The sequence below is a fragment of the Sceloporus undulatus genome, chromosome 2, assembly GCF_019175285.1.
Source record: "Sceloporus undulatus isolate JIND9_A2432 ecotype Alabama chromosome 2, SceUnd_v1.1, whole genome shotgun sequence".
Lineage (NCBI taxonomy): Eukaryota > Metazoa > Chordata > Lepidosauria > Squamata > Phrynosomatidae > Sceloporus > Sceloporus undulatus.
Genome location: NC_056523.1, coordinates 309,532,686 through 309,559,966, shown reverse-complemented (window position 1 = coordinate 309,559,966; position 27,281 = coordinate 309,532,686). Strand labels below are relative to the sequence as shown.

At 38.8% G+C, this 27,281-nt stretch overlaps 1 protein-coding gene and 1 long non-coding RNA gene across 2 annotated transcripts in view; one reads left to right on the top strand and one right to left on the bottom strand.

Moving 5' to 3' along the window:
- Positions 1-13,322: 13,322 nt before the first annotated feature.
- Positions 13,323-17,458, bottom strand: LOC121922217. Its single transcript, XR_006102121.1, has 3 exons — positions 17,332-17,458; positions 14,519-17,192; positions 13,323-14,243 (listed from the first exon to the last, which is right to left on the bottom strand). It is a non-coding gene; the product is annotated as an uncharacterized LOC121922217 (long non-coding RNA).
- Positions 17,459-17,493: 35 nt separating this feature from the next.
- NIPBL (NIPBL cohesin loading factor) overlaps positions 17,494-27,281 on the top strand; it is a 236,193-nt gene continuing 226,405 nt past the window's right edge. The window contains exon 1 of the mRNA XM_042451336.1: positions 17,494-18,010. The gene's annotated coding sequence lies outside the window, so the exon portion shown is untranslated. The remainder of the gene's footprint in view (positions 18,011-27,281) is intronic.

Below are 27,281 nucleotides of genomic sequence, written 5' to 3'. Positions count from 1 at the left end.
CCAAATTAGGAGGAATAGCTAATACCCCAGAGGACAGGATCAAAATTCAAAATGACCTAAATAGACTTGAAAGCTGGACCAAAGCTAACAAAATGAAATTCAACAGGGAGAAATGTAAGGTACTGCACTTAGGGAGGAAAAATGAAATGCACAGATATAGGATGGGGGACACCTGGCTGAACAAGATTATGTGTGAAAGGTATCTGGGAGTCCAAGTAGACCATAAATTGAACATGAGTCAACAGTGCGATGTGGCAGCTAACAAGGCCAATGCGATTTTAGGCTGCTTCAATAGAAGTATATTATCTAGATCAAGGGAAGTAATAGTGCCACTCTATTCTGCTCTGATCACGTCCTATCTGGAATATTGTGTCCAATTCTGGGCACCACAATTTAAAAAGGATGGTGAGAAACTGGAGCGTGTCCAAAGGAGGGCGACTAAAATGATGAAGGGTCTGGAAACCTTGCCCTATGAGGAACGACTTAGGGAGCTGGGGATGATTAGCCTGGAGAAGAGAAGGTTAAGAGGTGATATGATAGCCCTGTTTAAATATTTGAAGGGATGTCATATTGAGGAGGGAGCTAGTTTGTTTTTTGCTGCTCCAGAGATTAGGACCTGGAGCAACAGATGCAAGCTACAGGAAAAGAGATTTCACCTCAACATTAGGAGGAACTTCCTGAGAGTAAGTGCTGTTCGACAGTGGAACACACACCCTCGGAGTGTAGTGGAGTCTCCCTCCTTGGAGGTCTTTAAACAGAGGCTGAATGGCCATCTGTTGGGGATGCTTTGAGAGTTCCTGCATGGCAGAATGGGGTTGGACTGGATGGCCCTTGTGGTCTCTTCCAACTCAATGATTCTATATGCCTGTCCAAGGACAGAGACCCCGCCAGACGCTTTGTCCCACCAGTTGCAGCAATACATTGTGTGAGGACATAGGAAAGGACTTTCTCTATTGTGGCATCCTGTTATGTTATGTTCTCCCTTTGGAAGCCCAATTGGTGCCAAAGCTGGTGCCAGGTTAAAATATGTTTTTTTTTTAATCAAAGCTTTTGGGTCCGATAATTTTACCTACATATGTACAGCCTTTAAACAGTTATGATTTGTTAAATTGTTTAATAAGGTTTAAGAAGTTTAAAATTATTCATCATTGTTTTAAATTTATTTTCCTGATTTGTTTTAAATTGATGTTTCTGTATACCTCCCTGAAATGTTTTGATAAAGGGTTGACTGTAAATGTGTTTATTACAGCTGACCTTTTATCAAAAGATTTCAGAGATTTATGCAAATAAATCAGTTTAAAGCCATCCAGAAAATATATATATATAAATTTGGGCTGCAAACTTAAACTGTATCCACAGGGCAGAAGTAATCTGGTTTGACACTACAAACTGCCATGGCTCAATGCTGTGGATTTCTTGTAATTGTAGTTCTGCTACAGTTCCCAGAATTCCATAGTGTTGAGCCATGGCAGTGAAAGTGGTGTCAAACTGGATTATTTTGGCTGTGCGGATACAGCCTAAGTCCCCATATTAACTCAAAACTCATCAGTGTGTATTGGATTGCAGCCTTAGCTGAAAGTTAACCCATTATATAGAGAAATATTACTTTTGAGTGATCAAGCACTGGATCAGGCTTTGAATCTTGAAATCAATTGTTGCTTAGCAATTTTTATAATTTACTTATTTAGATCTGAACTTTGATAAAGTACTGTCTGCTTAAGGAAAAGGAGTCCCAGTAATGATGTTACACAAAATGCATGTATACACCAGAACGTATACATAAACCATTAGTGTGTCAATATATATATATATATATATATACACACACACACCACATAAAAAATGCACACTTTGTTCTTAAGATATATTTTGTTTCTATCCTTTATACGTAGGGTTGCCATTCATCAGGACCTCCAAACCGGGACAAATGTAGGACAAAATTGTCAAATGTAGGACACTTATTTTTTGTGTCCTACATTTGAAGACGAGCCTCGGAGGCTTTCCCTCTCAGCCTGGGGCCCACCCTCAGCAGGGGCGGAGCCCAAACAGTTAGGGACTTCTCCCCTTCAGGGAGGCTTTCCCTGCAGGCCTTGGCCCAAGCTGTGAGGGAAAGCCTCCCTCAGCATGCCATATCTCGCCTGGGGGCGGGGGCAATCCCGGGGGCGGGGCCAAACTGGGGCGGGACCGTGTGGACCCGCCCCAAACCGGGAAAGTCCCGCCCCCAGGCGGGATATGGCAAGCCTATTTATACGGTTATCTTAACACTGTCTCATTACACAGTTAAAAATTAATCGTGAAAATGTGCTTACAACTGTTTAAAAATGTATAAATCTGTAAACTTGAAAGCCAATAATAATAAATTGATCTTAAACCAGAAATATTTTTGTTGAATACAGTGGATGCAAACACAGAAAAGAAATACGGTAAAATTGTATTTTATATGTTATCAACATCTAAGTCGGTGTTTGCAAAAGTTTGGGAATCACATAATATACCCACAACTGAAGACTGAATAATAATAAAAACTATGAGAAGTGATGGAATCAGACAAATTGAGAAGATGTTTACAAAATCAACAGACTCATAAATTTGTAAAAGATTGGGTGGAAAGTATAGATCAGAATTGGGGAAATTTAAAAGAAAAACAAAGGAGAGATTTATAGCATTATAGTTTGATAGTTAGAGCTTATTAGAGATAAGAGTCAATTGCACACTGAATGTGTTATTACTTTTATCTTAGGAATTTAGTGCGAGATTCATTAATAAACCCTCACAATCCCTTCATTGCTCAAGTGATAAGTACAAGGAAGACTTTTTATTTATTTATTTATGATAGATGGTAAGATCGTGTAGTATCCATGTTACTGTGATTTATACCTGCATTGTAAAAACTAATAAAAGGCATAGTTTAAAAAAGGAAAAAAATCTCAAAGTCAAAGAATAATATATATATTGACCTACTAGGGAATGGTTTTGAACATAAGTAACTTAAGATAAAGATCGTCAGGTAAGGAGCGCCTTGGAAACTAGTAAAATAAAGACATTAAAGATGTACAAAGGTAAAAACACGAATTGGGGGGGGGGGATTCCTAAAGGATGGTAGACAAGAAGTATTGAATGGCAGGTGATTTAGAGAGTAAATGAAGGGATGGAAGGATTTTAAAATTAGGTGGAGCATAATTAATATTTATTTATTTATATGAAAGATGAAGAAAAAAATGACAGAGGAATGGAAAATGAATACATGGGAAATCATCTATGAAGATTACTTTTGTTAACATTGTAAAGCAGGATGTTTAACAACTGAGGAATGCTTTTGTATATGTATTTTTTAATGTTTAAATTATTTAGAAAATCTTGTTTTATTATTTAAAATTATTATTTATTATTATTATTATCATTAAAATATTTTTCTAATTAGGGGGAAGCTATGAGCTTTGATATCATAACATCTATTAAGGCAGTACTTCTCAAATAGTGGGGCCGAGCCCCCCAGGGGGGGGGGGCGCGAGGCTCCGGATACAGTGTTATGCAGAGGTGTACTTATAACAATTTTATAGACAAATGACACTATTTACAGTCGCGCGGGGGGCGCGAAATGTTTTCTTCTTCCTAGGGGGGGCATGACAGAAAATAATTGAGAAGCACTGTATTAAGGAAAGATATGGAAGATAATTGGAATTGTTTTAAACAATTTGGAAATAAAAAAGATTGAGATCTGGTCAAAATAAGCAAACTTTTTTGAACTAATGTTACTGAACAACCACAAATCTTTGGAAGAAGAATAGAATAATAACAGAATACAGCTATTATCACGTGACAACTAGTAATACAGGGGAAAACATACAATATTATATATTATAATACCTTGAATTAACATTAATAAATGGAAATTTATAGAACATAAAAGGTATAACTTTAAAAATATAAAAAAGGAGAAAATCTAGAACTTTTGTTTTTATAAGGTGAATAACTGATGAAGGAAGATGTATAACATAAAAAGTTAATAACTATAGTTTACAAATAAGTAATAATAATTTGTAAGCCACTATGATAGCCTTTTGGCTGAAAAGTGGTGTATAAAGAAATAAATATTATTTTTTCATATTATTATTATTATTATTATTATTATTAATGAATAAATAAAACTTTTATTTGTATCCCGCTTTTCTGTAATAAAAACAATCAAAGCGCCTAACAATTAAAATATCCTCACGCAAAATTATATATATATTATAACATCCCCCCTTAAAAAAGAATTAAACATATTACAGTTAAAAATCAGAGTTTTAAAATATCTAATTAAAATAAAATAAAATAATCTATTTATGTTCAATGGTCTAAGTAGGTGTTTTGTTTTTGTTTTAACAAGTGTTTGTAAAAGTCATGTATGTAACAGTATGTAATTTGTATTACAATAATACAAATTAAAAAATAAAATTAAAAAACTGGTTACAATTAAACAATTAAAACTTCACATAAAAACCATATAAAATTACAGACATTAAAATAATGTAATTAGTAATAAATAATTGGCTATTAGACCAAAATCAAATTCATTCTCCATCCACTGACACACAAAATAAGCCAAAATCAACTTCAGTTTCATCATGATGCTGAGAGGAATGTTCCATTAGCCAGAAAAAAAGGGGGGGTCACTTCTGTTTATTAATTAATTAATTAATTAATTAATTATTCTAACCATAATTGTACGAATGAATCCACAACACCCTTGTAAATACTGTAAGGTGTACATATATGAAATAAAATTGTTAAACCTGAGGTAAACATATGTTATTTTTTGGGGGGGAAAGTGCAGTAGAATAGTCTGGCTGTTGGCTGAGGGGAAGAAAAAGGAGCATTCCTCAAAGGAAGAGAACATGCTAGAAAGAGTCATTCCTAGAAGAAATCCCAAGCCCAGTTTAACTATTTTGGGGATATTAAACATCCAGGAGGTGTGTTTGTTGTGGCTGCCTTTGACATAACTACCTCTGCTTTTTCTTTAATTCAGGAGTAGGTTTTCCTCACAATAACAATGAGGCAGAAAGGGACAAAAACAGAACATACTTTGCTTTGAATGTTGTTCACTGGGGACAGCTTACATTATAAATATAATGAATGGTGCCATGGTGCCCCAATACAGAAATACAGAATATCCACTTAAAGGATACAAACACAATATATCTGACATAAGTCTAAAGTGTCCACTTTTACATGAAATACACACACACACAGAGTTCTGAGACACTAATGTTTTTTATGTATGGATTTTGGTGTCTGAAAAGCATCTGCCATAAGTATAAAGGGTAAACTGTATAAACTGGTTATTTGGGGGGGAAATTCAAATATTTCTAGGTACGATTTGAAGTTTTATTCTGAGGCGCTATGGAGAAGAAGTGTGAAATTTATCAGAGACTTTAACTAAACTCTATAGGATCTTTCCTAAGGAAAGAAATGCTGTTGTCTGTTTTTTTAAAAAATATTTTTAGAAGATGTTTTGAAATAAATGAATATGTACAGGTCGATTTTTTTAAATCCATGGATTCAAGCATCAACGGCATGAAAATATTTAATATATATATAAATTCAGAAAAGGAAACCTTGATTATTATTTTTTTCATTTTATATAAGGAAAATTTTTATACCATTTTACTCTGCCATTGTATTCAATGGGACTTGAGCACAGATTTTGGTAGCCATAAAAGATCCTGGAACCAAACCCAGATGAATACCAAGGGCCCACTGTAAATTTAGGCAGCATCTACGCTGTAGAGTTATTGCAGTTTTATACTGCTTTAAATGTCATGGTTCAATGCTATTCAATTCTGGGATTTGTAGTTTTGTGAGGTATTTAACCTTCTCTGTCAGAGAGCTCTGGTGCCACAACAAACTACAAACCTCAGGATTGCATAGGATGAAGTCATTACTATTTTAATAACTTAATTCTGTTTCAATGTAGAAAAAATTCTATGTTTTTAATTGTACTGTTTTAATCTTCTATGCTGCTCTGAGTCCCAGTTTTGGGGAAAGGAGGGGTTATAAATAAATAAATAAATAAATAAGTTAAAGTAGTATCAAACTGCATTAATTCTTCAGTGTGGCGATGGTCTTTTCTGTTTTGGTAAAAAATCTAGGGAATGCTATGTTACAACTTCTGTTATTCCCTGACTGAATAAATACATATAAAGATTGAAAGAAAGAAAAAGAAGTCAACCCCAAATGGCAAAACAGCACTTCTGCCTTGGTAAAAATGTATAGGGTTGTAGCCTTTTAAAAATGTGGTTTTTGTTATCTGTTTTACATTAGTTATTTATATCACGCATACATGGATACGGACTAACAATTCATCACTATTTCATTGCAGATTGATCATCACAATTAATCATCACACTGATCCTCAGCAAGATCTATGGAAGCTGGTCTGTGGGATGCAAAGAGGTGCATAACTTCATTCTGTTTTCATTTATTTGCCTTCAAAAAAACCATGTGTGTGTGTAACTGAAATGTTTGTGTGAGAGAACTCTTTTGTTTCTTTCAGGAGTCTTAGCTGTAGCCTACGTATGAAGAATATTTCAGATTTCCTACTGCAAATCACATATATTTTCTGAGAAGTATAGCATTGTGGTTTAAGTAAGGTCCAAAACACACTGCAGAAATCAATACATTTAGACACATGATGTCTGGTGGCAGCAGTAGTTCAAGAGTGGCAGTGTCCAGTGGTGGGATAATACAAATGAAGTCTTATACAGGAGTAACAAGGGCATTTAGATGATATCCCCACCTGTTGCTATAGCAGTGGGCTAGTTGGAGGTCTGCACATTTGGTGGCAGTGGTTGGACCATTGGGATGACAGGCATAAACACACTTTCTCACCCCACTGCAGCCATTGACATTTGGCAGGTGAGTCTGCTGTCTGGCAGTAAAAAGTAAAGAAATAAACAATACTCTAAAACCTCTCTACCCTGCTGGGCTAGTTTTTTATTTGGATTTTTTATTCCTCGTCTGTTTTTCAAACTGGTGTAATACATTCTGCTACATCAAAATCCAATTATTCTGCCACATGTGTAGTATCATTTGATCCTTACAGTGCATAAATATACAGTGCATAAATATCATTGCTTTAAAAATGATTGGTGTAAAAAGAGATACCAGTACTTAATGATAACTTGAGATCTAGGTAGGTGATGCACATATATGCAAACAACACCTGGGATGTCTAGTGTCCCAACTCCCCACTCTGGTTTAAATTAGGGAACGATAGCTAACATGCACTAATTTTAGTCACATAATTCCATGTAACATTTCTCTCACATTCTGTGGTGGCGTGGAATCGGGGGCTGTTTGCTCATTAGAGATGTTATGCCATGTGGCATCTCAGGCCACTATTTTATCTCTGAGCTTCCCTGTTATCGTTACAGTAGGCTGGGGAGGAATTGACTTTTCCAGGCAACAATTTATTGTTGTGAACTGTTGCTATTGTAATGCAAAGTATTTTGCGATTGTTGAGACTTGAAAAAGCAAATACCTTTACTCCACCAACCCACATTTTTGATGGAGATTTGGTTCCATGATAATGATCAATAACACATTTTAATATGAGTCTTAGTTTAGTCATCTTGGCTTCTAAGGATTGTTCAGGCTTGATTTGCTCCAGGACTCATTTATTTGGATTTTTAACAATCCATAGCATCCAGATCATTTCTCTGCACGTCTCCAGAGCTGATTCTCTTCCTGTCCAGCTTTCAAATCCACATACAGAAATGGGAAATATGATGCCATGGACAATACTAACTATGGCATTCAATTGAATATTTCAGGGTTTTGCCTAGTTCCTTCATAGTTGCCCCTCCAAGTCCTAGTGTTCTTCTGGTTTCTAGACTGCAGCTTCCATTCTGATTAATGATCGAGACAATATATGGAAAATCATGAACTATTTTAATGTCTTCATCACCTACTTTAAGGTTATGTCAATCACCTGTGGTCATTATTTTTGTTTTCTTAATGCTTAACTGTAAACCTGCCATTGAACTTTCTTCCTTGACTTTCTTTGGTTATCATTCCAAATCTTTGCTGTTTTCTGCTAGTAGTATGATGTCATATACATATCTTAAATTGCTGATGTTTCAGCCTCCAATTTTTATGCTTTCTTCCTGATCCTGCTTTACATATGATATTTTCTACATAAATAGATTGCTGCGGGAATGATGTCAGGGGGAAAGCGGACGAGCGCCCCCTTTCTCCCCTGGCTGTGGCTCCCGGGGTGTCCTGGGGCATGAAGCCCCAAGGACACCCCTTTTTGCCGTTTCTCCCTGGTCCTGAAAGCGCCAGATTGGGGCCTCTGGGCTGCCACTGAGGCTGTCCTGGCCCCAATACGTGGCGCAAAGGGGTGACTGCAGGCCGCCCCAAATGGGAAGTCCGTATCCCGCCATAGTTTCCATGATCTATAGAACTGAAGGTTTTGCTATAATTTATAAAGCACAGTCTGATTTTCTTTTGAAATTCTTGGACGTTCTCCATTATCCAACTTATGCAATATGATTCCTAGTGCCTCTTCGGTTTCTGAACCCTGCTTGTACATCTGGCATTTCTTGTTCCATATATGGTAAAAGTCTTTGTTGTAGAATTTGTTGTAGGATTTTGAGCAGCACTTTGCTTGCATGAGAAATTAAAGTGATTGTTAGAGTAGTCAACAGCATATAGAGCGCGGAGAAGGAACCTACAATCTTCCAGGTTCTGACAGACTACCATTCCCATCATGCCTCACCACCAGCCAAGCTGAAGGAAGGGCTGGGTTGTAGCTTCTCCCCTTATGATGACATGTAGCATTACCATAGAGAGCTACAACCAAGCCCTCATGAGCCTGGCTAAAACTTCCTTTAGCTTGGCTGGAGTTGAGGCATGATGGGAATGGTAGTTCATCAGAACCTAGAAGGCCCTAGGTTCCCCACCCGATATAGAGGAAAGCATATCTTACTTTAGAAGAATTAGTATGAGTTTTGAAATAAAAATCCTTGCTTTTTCAGCTTTTTGTAGTTCTGACAAGAGGCACAGATATACATTGTTTTCAAAATGTTTTTTTACAAAATCCTTAATCAGAAATCCAACAAGAACAGTGCCATGATGGCATAAAATTAATAGTGTCCTTGGGAATTGGTAACTGGTTAAAGAAGCTGAGAACAGGTATAAATATTCTTGTCTCATACAAAACTTTAAAAAAATATTTCTTTACAGGCAACAAAATAGAAAAGGATCTCAAATCTATGAAAAAGAGAAATTAACAAGGAGGAATGGTAAGGAAATATGCATATCTATATCTATAAAGACAGCTTTATGTAATGAAAGGATAGAAGAAAGCAAATGAAACAATAAATGCTTATAAATCATATTACATGTATTAAATGTTAATTACTCTGTAATATGGGGTGGGTGGGACTTTGAGTATATCCTAAATAGATAAAGTCTTGAATTTTTTTAAAAATGTAATTAGTGTAAATTCCAGTGATAGAGGGAAAATAGCCCTTTGGCCTAAATTCAATTGTTAGGGTGAACCAATGAATCAATGGAAATTTGTTGAGTTCCCTTGATTTAATGGGTCTATCCTAGTTGGGCCTAACAATATTTGATTTATATTAATTTAATTTTATGATATAATAATTACTTCCAAATAAATAAAAAATACTATCTTAGTTGCATATGCTGAGGCAGGAGGAAAGTATGAAACTTTGAACATAGGGGAGCAGCTATACACACAATATATTGAGTGTTGGATTAGGATGCTAGGAGATGAGGGCTTGAATTCCTGTTCAGACTTACTGGATGACCTTGGACAAATCACATTCTTTCAGCTTCAGAGATACACCGCGACAAAATACACTGGCAGACTGAAGGAGAAAGTTGTTTATACTTGTAAAAAGTTACCACAGCACAGATACCCTTTGCTGAGAAAAAAAATTCTGATAAGCCACTTAGAGGGCAGTTGCACTGAGGGTAAAGAGGGTTTACACTCAAGTAACTGTGTTTTAGAATTATAATAGTACTTCAGCTGAAGCTCATACTGCTACACGAACACACAGAAAATGAATTTTTGATAAGGTTTCTATCGCATTCTTAGAAATTAACCAAGATTGGCTTCCTTAATATTGTCAACAATGTCAAGACTATGCGGCTTGATAAAGTAACTCCGCTAGGGCCCAAGAACATTGGAAGAGTAACCATAACTGATGGTGACTTCTCTGTCTCTTTCTCTCTTTAAAAAAAATCTTTTTAATGGCTCAGGACTTAAAAAAGGGTTGGGTGTTAATGAACACAGCCAATGCTACTTGAAATCAAGATAGGTCTTCTGACTTTAAAAAAACTTATTGTAAGCTCAACCTAATGCTCTGTAGCACTCTCGAATAAGAGGAAGCAGGTTTCAACACAAATGTGGAAGTTTAAATGACACAATAGTTTCTTTCACACAGAATTAGCTTTAAAATGAAAAAAAATTGTTCCATCATTATATTTGTTTTTCATAAAGTATACCCATAGTCCCAATGATTACCAAATATGATATTCACACTGCAAGGGTACAGAGCTTTCTGAAGCTTGACTGGAACTGTAATAAGAGCCTTCAAGCTACAGTTCATGTGTAGCCCTCCTTAACCAGAGAATTTTACCCATGGATTCAAGCATCCACAGCTTGAAAATATTTTAAAATACAAAAGCAAACATTGATTTTGCCATTTTATATAAGGGACACCATTTTATTATGCCACTATATTTAATCAGACTTGAGCAGCCACTGATTTTGGTATCCATTTGGGGGGGGGGGGAGAAGGTCCTGGAACCAAATCCAGGGGATATCAAAGCCCCACTGTAGAACAGATCTGCTTTCCCTCCATTGTTGTAAAGCAAAATAAGGCAGGATGGGTGGAGAGGTAATGAGCTGGAGCAGCAATAGTGGGAACCTCTCAATGTTCAGGGGGGCAGTGTTTCCAGAGGCAGTCTTTTCTCTCACTTTCTCTTTTCTCATCCAATGATAACTCCAGTTGTTAATGAATTGTTAGTTGTCCTTGTGTATTGTGAAATTGTTTCTGACATATGGAAACCGTAAGGTGACCCTATCAGGGGGTTTTCTTGGCAAGATTTGTTCCGAGGTGGTTTGTCATTGCCTTCCCCTGAAGTTGAGAACATGTGACTTGCCCAAGGTCACCCAGTGGTTTTGTTGTCTGAACTGGGAAGTGAACCACAGTCTCCAGAATTGTACTCCAACCACCCAAACCACTATGCTGTGCTAGCTCTCTAATCAACTGCAGCCCATTTCAGCTCACTTCCAATGCATGAGATGCTGCATCATTAGGCAGAGTATAATAAATATTCTTGGGTAGAAGGATATAATCAGGGGGGTGAAAGGAAAATGAAATGCAGAAAGCTCAGACATTACCGTAACTGTGGTAATTAGCGAACAGTAGTTGGATCGTGGCATGGTATCCTAGCCTTGATAGTTGATTTATTATTAAGACAAATTGAATAGGACAAGTTTCTATTTAAAATAAAATACATAATGTATATCTTTGAAAAAATTTATATCTTTCCCCTTCTCCCTGCACTTCCTGCCATTTGTTCTCTCATTACATTTCATTTGCCCCCCTGTGAATTGGATGACTGTGTCGTTCTGCAGGACTTTCCTTGGCATTCTCATATACATGAAACCTCCCAAAGTTGCATGTTTGTAATTTGAATGTACTTCTGGATTCAGCCATTAGCTAGGAGGGTTCAGGGGTGGCCTATGTAGACTGCATTTGCATAGTTAAAGTTAGTGTGCCAACTGTTCCTGTTTCTGATGAATTCTGATCAGGTCATGGTAACACTTACCTTGGTTACACCCCTGCAACAAGGTTGCCATAAGTCAGAAATGACTTGAAGACACACAATAACAATGAATTATATGTGGGAATGCCATTAAAAAGTGCAAAGAAACTTCAATTGGCCGAAAGAGCTGCAGCTTGATTCAGTGGCATAACTAGGGTTGGCATCACCTGATACGGTAACTCATGATGTCACCTCCTGATTGACCACCTCCTATACCATGCCCTACAGAATTCTTAGTAATGTTTTTTGTACTAATGTTACTCATAAATCTTAATTCCCAGATATCACTGAATATAATAGCAATAGTTGTTACATAAACAACTAGCAAAATTAAAATTATACCTTTCGATTACAATACCATGCATACAGCCTAAATATTTGCATGGACTATTTTATGTAGCTAAAGTGAAAATTTGGTAAGATATGTTTTAAAAGGTTAATTTTTAAAAAAATTTAAAATGTTAAAAAGTTTACATTTAAGTAAAATAACATTTAAGTACTTTTTTTAAAAAAAAAAACTGGGGTCTCTCCTTTCTCTTCTCAGAGTCGTGCTCCACTCACACCATCTCTTCAGCATTTTAAAGGAACACAGGTGAATTTATTTGTATATTTGTATGTAGGTATAGATATGTGAAAAGGGGAATTGCACGTTCCTCTCCTTTATCCAGAATTCCAAACTCCAACATTTCCCAAAATGCAAAATTGTCCCCATGGGTGACACCTTTGCTTTCTTATGGTTCAGTGTACATAAACTTTGTTTCATCAATTATTAAAAATATTGTGTATACAATTACCTTCAAAGTATGTGTATAAAGTATATATGAAACATAAATAAGTTTCATGTTTAGACTTGGATTCCCTCTACAAAATCTCATTATATAAGAGAAGCTGGTGTATAAGCAAATATTGTATAAGCAAATATTTCAAAATCCAAAAAACCCAGAAATCCAAAAGACTTCTGGTCCCAAACATTAATGATAAGAGAGACTCTACCTGTACATTCATTTTCCACTAAGACTTTCTAAAAATAATTCAAGAGTTTTCAGGCCTTTTTGTATTTTTTCCACAGGAGGGCACAATTTGGTTCTTTACATCTGTACTAGCTTGAATATTCTACACTAAAAAAGTTTCCTGACTGCACAAAGGCAAAATATTCCAAAGGCAGCTATTTAGGTCTGTCAGATTAAACTACATAACATGTAGATATTTCAAAAATCCACTCAGATTTTAAATCCACAGAACATGAAACACGTTTAACTAAAGAAGTTTTCTGTTACAAAAGGATGTTTTTAAATGTAGATATTTGTATCACTATAAATGTCTCTTTCAAATGGTATAAAGTCTTCTAACAAATGGTCAATATACTTTTGGAGAAAGAAAACCTATCACGCTGAATACAGCCTATGGCAAAATATGCCTTGCTAATATATAAGCAAATAGATGAAATGTAATATGATTAATTATTACAGGCATCAGTAATTATAGTTTTATTAGCTCGACTTTTTTTCAGGCCATACTACATATAGAATTTGGACCATAACAATTTTATATGTCACAAGGATTTTCCAATACATTTTTTTCACCATACCATAATTTTTAAACATTTATAGTGAAACATTTTATGACACCAAGACCAGTGGGCTGCAGTAACACCTGAAAAATAACACATTTTTAAAAAATTAGACTAGCCTGCATGTTTATTTATACATCATCCCACTATTAGTAGTGGGAAAGCAACCAAAAGATTTTGATTTCAGCCCAACAATTTATTTACAACTAAGTTCTTATCACTTTGGTATGTTCTGCCCAATCCTACCTATCAAAACAAATTTTACTGTGTCCAGTGGGACTTATTCTCAGATAATCATCTATGGATTACACATTTTGTCACAACTGCCTCTAAATGAACTGGATTCCTCAATCTAATGTACATCTAATGTACATGTAAACTATAAAGTAACTACCGTATATCTATGCTTCTATGTATCCAAAAACCCAGAGCACAGAATTTTGCTAGTAGTCTAATTAAAATAATATCCATATAAAGTATTATGCATATGTATTATATATTAAATAAAAAACAAATTATACATTTATATTATGCGTCATCTACAGTATGCAGGAAACCAGGGTCCTGAGCTTAAAAGACCTGAGTAAGAATACTACCAGCTAGATCTCTGGGAGGTCTCTTATTCATAGGATTGTTATAACTCCAATTGCACCTGATGGCACATAACAAAATAAACCCTTCTTACCTGTACATGGCTAATTTGCACAGAATAATCTGTGTGGATGGGCTTTTTCAGTTCAAAGCCATAGTGCCCAACTTCTGGCTTGCAGTTCTTACTAAGCAGTTGGCCCATGGATGAGCTCTAATCTTTATGAAGAACTGACTGAAACAAGTATATTTAAAGATTAGTGCATTCAGGGACGTAGCTAGGATTTTAGGAAGGGGGGGGGTCCAGACTAAGTGCCACCATTATAATGGGGCTTGAGTGCCGCGGCGCAGCAGCACACACCATTCATTTTTCTAATGGAAGGGGGGGTCCGGACCCCCAGATCCCCCCCCGGCTACATCCCTGGTGCATTCAAAATACTTTTTTGGGGGATGCCTGATTGAATAACAGGGTCCAACACACTTAATGAAACAGCCGGCAACCAAACTTACCTGAATTACAACTTTCTGTTCTGTGCTATTGTGCACAATTTACCAGAAGGAAAAAATGGATGAGCTTTCAAAGTAATCATTGTCCTTTTCTCCAGAAGACTGGAACTCTACCCATAATTGGGCTATCTGCAGAAAATCTGTCAACAACCATATCAGTTTTCTAGTAAAGAAATCTTCGCATCACATCATGGATTCCCCTCTTTCATATTACCTTACAAAACATCTTTTTGGGGGAAGGGGGACATATACCCATCTGGGGAGTAGTGAACTTTTTCATCAAACAGGGGTTTTTAAATCCTACAGTATCCTGATTAGGACATCATCTTATAAAAACAGGCATAAAACAAAAGAGGTATTTAATAATTAAAAACAAACAGGTGCAAGAAGACACAGTTATTCAATGGTCCTTCTGAAAATGAAAGAACGAGACACATATTTTTTCTAAATAATATTCTTACTCCTTTCCTTGGAAGTTTTTTCCCCTCTATCTGCAATTTTCTGATGTGGCATTGACAATAATATTTAAAAATATTCTTTTAAAGAAGAAACAACACAATTTTTAACAGAATCATTTGGCTCCTGGTCTTCATTTTGACAATTGGAAGGCATGCTTCACCCTCACAGGCTGTTTCTGCAAACCCCAGCTTCTCCTGTACACAACAGAGAGCGCGCGAGGGGGGGGGGACAAAGAAGAAGAAGAAAAAAAGATGAAACAAGAAACACACAAAACGGACCACCCACTTGTAGCTCCCACAAGGAAGCTGAGAACACCCCACTCCAGCACCTTTCCAAGCTTGGCTTTCTAGGCAGTTGTTGTTGTGAACTGCCTTTGAGTCAGGGTGACAAGATGTCCTCACCACAAAGGAGGACAAGGCGCTGCCAAATGTAGTTCATACAAGAAAAATGTTGGACCCTGCAAAATAAAAGCCCAAAACACTCAAATAATTGGAAATGAATGCTTCTTAGTCATGGTCAAAATGGAGGACCTTTTGGAATTCTCCCCAGAGAGAAGGCCAAAATGTAGGATGTCTCCTGGAAAAGGAGGATGCCTGGCCACCCTGCTTCCAGTCGATCCTGACTCACAATGACCCTGTGGATTAGACACCTCCAAGACACCCTGTTCTCACCCTCTCTGCTTAAGCCTTGTAGATTCATGCCCATTGCCTCCTTAATAGAGTCCATCCATCTGGTGTGCTGTCTTGCCCCCCTTCTTCTACCCTCCATCTTCCCCAGCATCATTGCCTTTTCCAATGAGTCTTTCTTTTTCATAGTGTGTCTAAAGCACCACAACCTCAGTTTGGTCATCTTGGCTTACAGGGGGAGTTTAGGCTCGGTTTGTTCCAGGACCCATCCTCAGCACTCTTCTCCAGCATGGGTCACACATCTGTACATAGTGATGGAGAGAAGGGAGGTAAAAAGAAGGGAGGGATGCAAGCAGTTCAGTCATCTTGGCTTCCAGGCTTGGGTTGCTCTGGGACCTATTTGTTTGTCTTCTAGGCCGTCCACAGTATATCCTCAGAACTCTCCTCTATCTGAAACAAATTTTCTTCTTATCCCCTTTCTTCAGTTTTCAGCTCTCACTTCTATACATAGTGATGGAGAGAAGGAAGCAAAAAGAAGGGATGGAGGCAGAATGTTTAATCATCTTGGCTTTCAGTCTTGGTCTGCTCCAGGACCCATTTGTTTGCCTTCCTGGCTGTCCACGGCATCCTCAAATGGGTATATTTTCTACCTATCCTCTTCCTTTACTCTTCTCAACTCTCACCTCCGTAGAGAGGGATGGGGAGAAGGAGACAAAAAGAAGGCAGGGAGGCAGATAGTCCCCTTGTCTTCTAGGCTTGGGTTGCTTCCAGGACCCATATATCCTCTTCCTTCACGCTTCTCAGCTCTCATATCCATACAGAGCAATGGGAAGGAGGCAATAAGAAGGCAGGCAGGGATGCAAGTAGGGAATTTAGTCACCTTGTCTTCCAGGCTTTTAGGTGGCTCAGGGAAGACGCATTTGTTTGTTCTTTTGCCCATCCTCTCCCCATCGCAAATGAATGTAATCCTTACCTATATCTTCCTTCCCCCTTCCCAGCTCTCGCCTCCATACACAGCGATGGACGGAAGGAGGCAAAAAGAAGGCAGAAGGCAGTTTAGTCATCTTCCTCCACTCTTCTCAGCTCCAAACAGAGCGATGGGGAGAAGGAGGCAAAAAGAAGGCAGGGAGGCAAGCAGGGAGTTTAGTCACCTTGTCTTCTAAGATTTGGGGCCGCTCCATTTGTTTGTCCTTTTGCCCATCCGCGGCATCCTCTCCCCATCTCCAGTGAATGTCTTTCCCACCTCTATCCTCTTCCTCCACTCCTCTCGGCTCTCACCTCCATACACTCCGATGGGGAGAAGGAGGCAGGCAGGAGGCAAGCAGGGCGTTGAGTCCCCTTCCCTTCTAGCCTTGGGCTTCTCCAGGAGGACCCCTTCGTTTGCCCTTTTGCAAGCTCCTCTCCGGAGTGAAGGAGAGCAACCTCCCCCCTCCAACCAACCCAGAGAGGGAGCCCGGAGCCCTCCATCCCAGCCAGGAGCAGGGCGGCTGTGCTTGTGCCTTGTGGCCGGTGGAGGGAGTCCTTCCTCCGGCTGCACTTCCGGTCGGCATTTTGTTCCGAGAGGGGAGCGAGAGCGGCGCTTACGCAGCCTCCTATACAGAGAGAGAGAGAGCGAGACAGAGAAGGAGAGCGAGATATTTATATATAGATAGATTCCCTCTTCTTCTTCTCTCTCTCCCCCTTCAGCCTTTGCCTCCTCCTCCTCCTCCCTCTCCCTGGGAAAGGACTCACCGGAGCAGCAGCAGCAAGGCCTAAGCCTAAACGGGGCCTCCTCCCTGCCCCGCCCCAGAGAAAGGGAGAGATTGGCGGCGGAAGAGAAGGAGGAGAGAGGGAACAGCAGCCGAGGCGACCCCCCTCCCTTTCCCCCTTCCCTTCCTCCCGGGGTCGCTCTCTCTTTCGGTGTTTATCGGATCCGGTTCGTGTGTCGCTGGATGTTGGGGCTGGACTAGGCTCGGGAGGAGGAGGACGGCAAGGAGGAGGAGGAGAAGCAAGAAGAAGAAGAAGAGGAGGAGGAAGAAGAAGAGGAAGAAGGAGGAGGAAGACTTAAGGCCAAGGCAGCAGAAGCAGCAGCAGCTCGACTCAAGGGATCCTCTCCTGGGCCTCCCTTCCTTCCCTGGCTCTACATGTCCGCTGCACCGAGACGGAAGAGGAGCCAGCCCTACTCCAGGCCCGGATTATTGTTGTTATATTATCTCCCTTCCTCCTCCTCTTGCTCCGCGGCGGATCCTCGGAGGAAGGAGGGAGGGGGGTGGTAGTAGGAGCAGTAGCAGTGCTGGTGGTGGTGGTGTTTATATATATATATATATATATATATATACACACACATTTTTAGATATATATATATTTTTGGTTTTTCCCTCATCCCTCCTTCACTTCCTCCTGGTTGGATTCAAGCTTCGTTTTTGCTCAGGTAAAATAACCATATTAATAATAAATAAAAATAAAAGCTTGGTTTCCTCCTCTCTTAGGTTTCTCCTCCTTCTCTGCTTGGATTCAAGATTGTTTATTAATATTAATAAATATAAAAGCTTGGTTCCCCTCCTCCTCCTCCTCTTTTAGGCTTCTCTTCCTCCTCGTTGGAGTCAAGATTTACTGATAATATTGTTATTAATAATAATAAATATAAAAGCTTAGGTCCCCCCCCTCCTCCTCCTCCAGGCTTATTTTCCTTCTGGTTGGGTTCAAGTCTCGTTTTGCTCAGGTAAAATAATAATCATTCAATAATAATAAAATATAAAAGCTTGCCCCCCCCCTTCTCTTTTAGGTTTCTCTTCCTGGTTGGATTCAAGATTTAGTAAAATAATAATATATAGTAAAGCTTATTATGAAATATAAAAGCTGGTGCCCCCCCTCCTGTCTTAGGTTAGAATCAAGATTTAATAATAATAATAATAATAATAATAATAATAATAATAATAATAATATAAAACCTTGGTCCCCCTCCTATTTTAGGCTTCTCTTCCTCCTGGTTGGATTCAAGATTTCATTATTTATTATTAATCAAATCCTGCCCCCCCCCCCTTTTCCTCTTTTAGGCTTCTGTTCCTTTTGGTTGGATTGAAGCCTCGTTTTGCTCAGGTAAAATAATAATAATAATAATAATAATAAATCTAAAAGCTTGGTCCCCCTTTTAGGCTTCTCTTCTGGTTGGATTCAAGGCTCGTTTTGCTCAGGCAAAATAATAATAAATCTAAAAGCTTGGTTTCTTTTATTTTTATTTTTTAAGGCTTCTCCTGCTGCTGCTCCTCGGTCGAAGGGAAGCCTTGAGTTGGGCCTCCCTTCTCAGGCCCAAGCAAGGATTAAAGCCCTTTCTGCCCGGTGTGGGCAAAGGAGAGAGAGAGAGAGAGAGAGAGAGAGGGGGCTGAGTGGCAGCCTGGGGGGGGGGGGGGGGGGGGCTGTTTTCACGTTTCTCTCCTCCTCCTCCTCCTCCTGCTGCTGCTGCTGCTGCCGCCGCCGAAGAGAGCAGGCCAGGAGGCCCCGAGGAGGGCGCAGGCCCAGCGGACAGCGCTCTCACTCCAGCTCGGGGATTAAGAGGCAGGCGAAGTGGCTTCTCGGCGACAGAGGCCTCAGCAGCGCCCCAGAGCAAAGAGTGGCCAGCAGCAACGGCAGGAGGAGGAAACAATACACTTGGAGCAGGGACTCTCTCTCTCTCGTGGGCAGCCCCGACCTGCTGCTGTGGGCCATATTTACAACTTCACGGAGGGGAGGAAAGGAAAAGGTCCCAGGTACAATCAGGAAGGAAGGGGGAGGCTGGCAGGCACCAACTAGGTGTGTTGTGTGTAGTTGGCAACAACTCCATGTCTTTATTATTATTTTTTTCCATACTACATTTATAGAAGGTTGGAAAGGTTGTTGCTGTGGGGAGCTGTGAGAACAAAAAGCCCTGGGAAGGTGTTTGTGTGTGTGTGTAGTTGGCAACAGCTGCATCTTATTCTTAGTATTTTTACATTTGTAGATAGTTGGAAAGGTTGTTGCTGTGGTGAGTTGTGAGGGTTTTATTGTGTGTGTTTATAGTTGGCAATTATTATTATTACATTTGTAGATGGTTGGGAAGCTTGTTGCAGTGCTGAGTATAGTTGACAGCAACTGCATCTTTTTATTATTACTATAATTCCATATTACATTTGTAGATGGTTGGAAAGGTTGTTGCTGTGGCAAGTTGTGAGGATTTTGTTGTGTGTGTGTGTGTATACAGTATTTGGCAACAATTGCATCTTTTTAAAATTATTATTTTTCCTTATCACGTTAGCAGAGGTTGTTGCTGTGGCGAGGTGTGTGAACGCAAACCCCTGTGAGGGTTTTGTTGGTAAATAAAACCAGAATGATAGACAGAACACACACACACAAACACCTGTCCCAACTCCAAGACATAAAACATGGTGTCCTGTGTGTCGTCACTGTTTTAAAATGTTGCTGTTTTCACATGAAAAGATGTGTATATAGTTGGCAACAAGGCTGGCATGCACAAACTCAGTATGTTTTTTGTGTGTGTGTGTATAGTTGGCAGCAACAGCATCTTTATTATTATGATTATTATTATTCCTTATTACATTCGTAGGTGGTTGGGAAGGTTGTTGTTGTGTTGTGTGAACAAAAACCCCTGTGAGGGTTTTGTTGGTAAATAAAACTAGAATGATGGACAGAACACACATACACACAAAAACATTTGTCGCAACTCCCGAAGACATAACATGGTGTGCTGTATGTTGAAATGTCCCTGTTTTCTCATGAAAAGGTACAGAGGTCCAAAAATACAGTGTAGAAATAATCCAGTTTCAGAATGCTTTAACTGCCCTGGCTCAATACTAGGGAATCCTGGGAAATGTAGTGTTGTGTATTTGTATGGTGACTGATGTTTTTTCACTTGTCAGAGAACTCTGGTGCTACAGTAAACTACAAAGCCCAGCATTCTCTAGCACTGAGCCAGGTAGTTAAAGCTGGATTATTTCTACAGTGTGTTTTGGACCATAGTAAGAATTTACTGGCCACATGAACAAAATCGTAGGGAGGAATGACCAGCCGGAGAGGCAGCATCCTCCTAGTTAGTTGACACGTTAGAGGCCAAAGGTTAATCTGGAATCTCCTGGCAAATTGTGGCGATTGAGGCTACAATCCTAAACGTAGTTATCTAGGGGTAAGTCCCACCAAAGTCTCTGATTCGTCCTTCTGAATAAACAATAATTAGGAGTAGGCTTAAAATAGCTCGAAATTGTGCAAAACTAGATTGAAATTTCCACAATTTCTTGTAAGGATAGGATTACTTTCAGATCTATAGATAATTTTATTGTGTCCATATTGTGGGTATGGCTGAGTGCGCTCTCTAAAATAGATGCCTAAAAGTTCATCATGAGTCTTTTAACGCTGAGTGGTAGGAAACATATTAGCGTTTCTAGTTTTATATTAGTTTTGTTTCAAATGGTATCTTTTAAATCTGAAACTGAGGTACCAGTTGATGCGCTGTCTGGCTGCAGTCCTGGGGCTCTTACCTGGAAATAAACTGCACTTAGCTCAATGGGATTAACTTCTGGATAGATATGTATAGGATTGCACAGTCAGTAGTACAGATTTCTTTCGCCTAACTTTGTTTAGCTGTGTTTTATAGCTCTTTATTATGTAACTACTGTATTTGCCAAAAGGTTTCCAGTTGTCATTAGGTTGTAGCACCCTTTCTCAGTTCTCAGCTTTCATGTTTCTGTAGCTGTTCTGACTGTTTTAAAAAACTAGTTTCTGTTTAGTAGTCCTGTTCAGCAAAATAACATTGTTGCTTGGAAAGTAGAATTGTGGCTTTTTTTTTTTTACAGCTTGATAGGTTTTTAAAAGGGCGAAGTTAATATAGCTGTCACGTTGAAAGTGTGTTTTTAGTGCTGCAAATCCGTGTAGTAGTCAGTCCTGTGTCTGTGATTTGTATTGGTCAGGCAGCGGTTTGAATTTTAAAAAGCCAGAAGATCCTGCTGAGCCCCAAACCCGGCCTCCCTCCCTCCCTCCCTCCCTCCCTCCCACTAATCTGCCATTCCTGTCTTTGTGCTGCCTGGGCCTGTTAGACACTGTTTGCAACAGGGCCTGAGGCCTATATGCACAGAGAGGAACCATTTTCAGTTTGGGGGGAAAAAAAGCAGCTTTTATTTCTGAACTTTATAAATTACAGAGCGAGGCATGAGTTGTTTCTGATCTTGTATTTACATGGTGACTGGTTTTTGGTTTTTTGGCTCTGCTTTTTTAAAAGCTTTAGTGGATAGGAATTCCAGATGTAGGTTTGATTTACAGAAAGGAAAAAGACTGTGTATGGAATAGTAATAAGAATATTTTTCATCATCAGAAAGTGGCACTCGGTCTGATCAGTCTTTTGTCCCTTCAGTTACCTGTTTTTTTTAAACCGCACTGAGGCTTATGCCTGTGTCCTGAACCTTTAGCAAGTTCTTGACTTTACTTCCAGATTTCACTAGGAAGTAATTTTATGTAGGGGCTCTGTCTTGTCCCCTTCTGAGTGTTTACAGACCTCATGCTTTTTAAAATGGTTTGTTTTAAAATTGTCTGTAATGGGAAGATTTTCTGCTGAAACTTTTCTAAAATATATACCTGTGATTTGCTTCATTTGTTTTGACCACACTGTGGTATGTTTTAATGTTAATTTGTGTAAGATGATTAGTGCCAGAGTTGTTTCTTTAGAAATATCAAGTAGCTGAAGGAAAATGTCAAAGAGATATCTGGAACGCTTAAATCTTTGGTTAAATATTTGTGTTGATATTCCTTAGTGAAAGAGAGACCTTTTCTGCTTGCCTCCTAAGGATATGTAATGGTGCACACTTTCCATTTTTCAGCTCTTTAGATGTGACATCATATTTTTACAAAGGAAGTACTGTAAGGGAGAATGTACTGTCAAGCAGAAACAAATGTCTCTTGAATTTCTCAATCCCAGTTACTCCTAAAATGAGATTCACTTCTCTTGATGGGTATAACATGGTTCAAAGACTCAGTTGTGGTTAGGGTTTTAGTTCTGTGAGCCCTACATTTTACCTGAAAAAACTTATTCTGTGAGCATTTGAGAGTAGGAAGTATGTTTGTGCAAAGAACAGAGGCAGGGATATATTTTAAATACATTATAATAATGTTTGGCAGTAAGCCTCAAACATTCTCAGACGCACTGAATTTTTGGTGTCAATTCAGTATACAGTAGTTTGTTGCCTTAATTTAAGAAACTATTTCCCAAATTAGGCCTTAATTTTAATACAGGAGTTACAGTTGGTGGTGTTTACCATCATGCGCCTACATTCTCTTGCACCATGTTTATTTTGGTAAAGTGGTATTCTAACTGCATGGATTAAGTATGGAGTCTTTGCCTTGTGAGCAGTCAATCTGGGTCAAGGACAATGCCTCTTTTTCATATCTGGTTCCTAGGACAATACACCTTGAATTCTGAATGAGAACATAAAGTATATCCGTTCATGTTTTGGCTGTTAGCGAACTATGACTAAACTAGTTATTGCTGTATCGGTTAAAGAATTTCCTGTGAATGGGAAAAATAGATGGAGTAATTTTCACTAGTGATCAACAGTTTAATGCAAGTAATGCCATGCATTGTAGTGGAGAAGCGTGATGAGTCTCAAAGATCACGGGCAATGAAGAAAATCAGTTGAAGTGATCTGTTTTTTAGTTTTTGAAGAGAGTGGATTCTGAATCATGCTTTGAGAAGATTGGGTTAAGTATGCAAGTTAATGATTCTTCCATATACTTTTATGTTGTTGTCCTAAGCACTCTGTTGAAATCGATGTGGCTTACTTCTGTATGTTAAAGTCAGAATTGGTGTTTTCCATTCTGGGGCCCCTCTCAGATATGGTAGCTGTGAAGAGGGATGGGGGGAAAATCTCATGTGCCTTAGAACTTGAACTGTTTCTTCAGTGCTACAGAAGCCTCATGCTTAGTTGGCTGATAAATATCGCTTGGGTTTAAGTATTAATGGTGTTCTGGAACAACAACAATATTTTTATTATAGTTTTTCTTCATACTTCCCTATTCAAATCTATCAATGTTGTAGGGTGTCTTAGTTAAGCAGTACTACAGTTTTAAAATAGAATGCATTCAGTCAACTTTGAAAATGTTATAAGCATTGGATGTAAATAGTTTTCTTTATTTGTTTTTAAATGTTGAAACCCCAATAAAAATTATTTAAAAATAGAAAAGAAAATGGCTACAACAGTTACAGTATTAGTACAGAGTAGAGTTAAAAACTAGCATCTCTGCTAACCTATGCAAGTCACTAGTAGGCTAATGATCATATGAAAAGTAAGAGGGAACTATTTTACAGTTAAAAAGCTTCCCTGCTTGATCACCTACAGCTGACAATTTTCATTCTTATTTTTTGCATGTCTTTTGCAAAGCACATCCTTCAGCCTGATTTCTGAATGATCATTGGGTATCTGAACAGTACTGAGTGATCACTGATTTAGTGTGAATTGTGTTACAGTGAAAGTTCAAAGCATATTCTAGTTAGGTTTGTCTATTACAGATGACAGTAGTTCTCTCATGTATCTTGTATTAAGAGTAAGGGTATACACTTATCCACATTAACCAAGGAGGAAACACCAGAACCTCTGAGTGAGCATTTCTGGATTGCTTAGCTAATCAGTCTTTTAAGATATTGCTCCAGGAGTGGGGTATCTCTGTTATTAAAAGGTCATGGGTTGTTTCTCTGGAGTTAGTATGCACCCTGTATTTAGTTTCCATAGTGTAGTTCTGTACTTAATTCAAAACTAGGGGTCACTCACTGTTTTGAGTATCATAGCTGGTAAATTAACAAAACAGCCAGGCCAGGGAAGATACAGATGCTACTCTATTGTAAATGGACAGTTGGTCACTCATGTCTTCTTTCAGAGTAGCTTCTACTAACTGGAAAATGTACATCCAATGTAAATATTTCCTAGAACTGTCATACATTGTTGGGCATGGAATATGTGAGAATTTGAGTTGTTGACTAGCCTGGTCTACTGAAGTGAGTAGCAGTTGTCGCTGGGTGAACATCTGAGCAAGCCTCTTCTCAATAAATCTTGCAAAGAAAACTTTATGAGAGCTTTGCCTTAGGGTCACTGTTAAGTTGGAAACAACTGAAGATGCACAAGATGTGTTTGTCCCAAAGTCACCCAGAAAGTGTTTTGCCTCACTGGGGACTAAAGCTTGGATTAACTGAATCCTGTTGTATACTCTTGACATTGTACCATGTAGTATGCTTTCATTTTAAGCTGTGTGTAAAATTTTCTCCTTGATTTAAGGGTTACTGTCAATTGAATGCTGAATATTTGTAGAAAGAGACATGTTTGGAACTTCAGCCCCCCCCCCCCTCCTGTTTGCTTCCTCTGGTTCACTATACACCAAGCAAAAGCCTCATTTTTTGCATCCACCAATGTGTACCGGATTGTAATTTGTCTGCCTCGAGAAAGCATTTCTCTTGGATGTAGCTGTGCTTTCCTCTTTTCTTTATTGCCAGACAACAGAGGGATGTTTAGGATGAAGGGCCTACTTGCTTCCTCAGTTTATGCCTGACCATAGCTTGAAGACATGGTAGAACTGGTTAAGGCTACCTTTGCAACATAGTGCCTCGGACACAGCAGTGTCTTGAAGTAGCAGATAGACCTCTATCATCTTACACAACCCTTTGAAGGTTTACAGCCAGTGTCACAATTTACATCCTTCTGATCCCGTCATACTTGGATTCCACCCACACACAAATACAGTCAGTGCACTGATCCATGGATTTAATCATCTATAGCTTGAAAATATTGAAATAAAATAAAAATCAAACCTTGATTTTACCATTTTATATAAAGGACATCTTACTAGGCCACTGTATATAGTGGGATTTGGTCATCTTCAGATCTTGATATCCGTAGCAGTGGTGGTCCTTGAATCAAACCCCAGTGGATACCAAGGGCCAATTGTGTATAACTATACTCGAGCACCTGTGGCTTGGACATTATATTCCATCAGTGCCACTGAAGAAATGGACTGAGATGCATTGAAAGCTAAGGCTGACATAAATAAGTTTGTCTTAAAATGTATAATTCCCGCTTCCCATCATAGTCAAACAAAGTAACACAATTGTCTTGCATTCACTGTACTTACAAGATAAAAACACATTGTAAGGTAGCAATGTTTGGAAAAGCCAAAAATTCCCAAGAAATTGTGCAGAGCAGTGACACTTAACTGGAAAATGCTAAAGTCCTTTCCAGGGCATGCAGCTATGTATGGCAAATTGATGTAGCTCCTTCTGCACTCTGAAGCACCTGTACTGAATGTCGGGGATCAAGGAAAAGCATTGCTAGAATAGCAGCAGAGGCTATTGAATGAAGGTATTGCTGAGAAATGGATTAATCAAAAATGTTCAATGTGTGAAGGCACTGGAAATGATTTTGTGAGGAGGTGCTTATGCTGCGAGCAGTATGTGGAAACCCAGCGCAGTAGGAATTGGTTTATATCTTTCACCCAGGAATTGAACCTTTACTAATTTAGGTTTGATTGCAGGTTGGACTGACCCATATTTCTTGTTCTAGTTTAATTCAGTTTGAGATGCAGTTTAAGATGCATTCAACAAAGGCTGGACATTGATTATTTCCACTATTGCAAACCAACTCTCCAGGATTTCATGCAAATCAGTGTTACATATGTTTATATTTGGAGAGTAATTTATGTGATACTAAATAATTAACTATAATAACAGTAAAAACTCACTGTGTTGACATGGATCCAGAGAGCCATTTGCACTTGACCTTTGAAAACCTCTTTCTAGCCCGTGTTTCAACTGAGCTACTGAAAAAGGAGATTTGGGGAAGCCCTCACTAAGGGTCTAAATACTCTAAAGGCACCAGATCCCGTCTGATCTTGGAAGCTAAGCAGGGTCAGCCCTGGTTAGTACTTGGATGGGAGTCTGTAAAGAAATAGCAGATGCAGTACGCTATATTTCATGGGGGTTCACTAAACAAACGTGGGATATTTTTAGGATGAAAATGTATCTTATTAGCTGAGACAAGACAGCACCAAAATCACAGAATTTCTTCAGCTATATTGAGACAATTTTGGTCCCAGCTGTTTTTTGTTTGTAGAAAAGAACCTCTATGTGAAAATTAGTTTAAATTTGGGAAGATTGTTTTCAGCTGTGAAGGCGATAATGTCATAGAATGCCTGCGTTGTAGGTCCAGTTTTGTGTGGATTCTTCGCCAAAACATAACTTTGGAGGACTAAAATGTGCAACATTTGTGCACAAGGGTTAAGTAACATTTAAATTACACCAGCACTATTTTAATAAATTCTTCAAATTAAAACAAACTAACAAAGAAGGGAGGTCAAAACTTTAGAAAATGATGGTTGCCTTTGTTATAGAAGAATACATACAGTGAGCCTGCAGTATTGGTAGCCTGGTGATCTGCGGATTTGACTACCTGCAGGAAACGGTGCCCCATATTATTCAGTGAAGGCATGTGCAGGAAGACACATGGACATGGCTGCCTATTGAATAATATGGGGTTTGAGCGTCTACATTTTTCACACCTGTAGCAGGTCCTGGAGAGAAACCTCTACAGCACAGTGTGGCAAACTGTGGTGTGGTCTAAATACTCTAAAGGCACCAGATTCCATCTGATCTTGGAAGCTAAGCAGAGTCATTGCTGATTAACACTTGAATGGGAGACTATCAA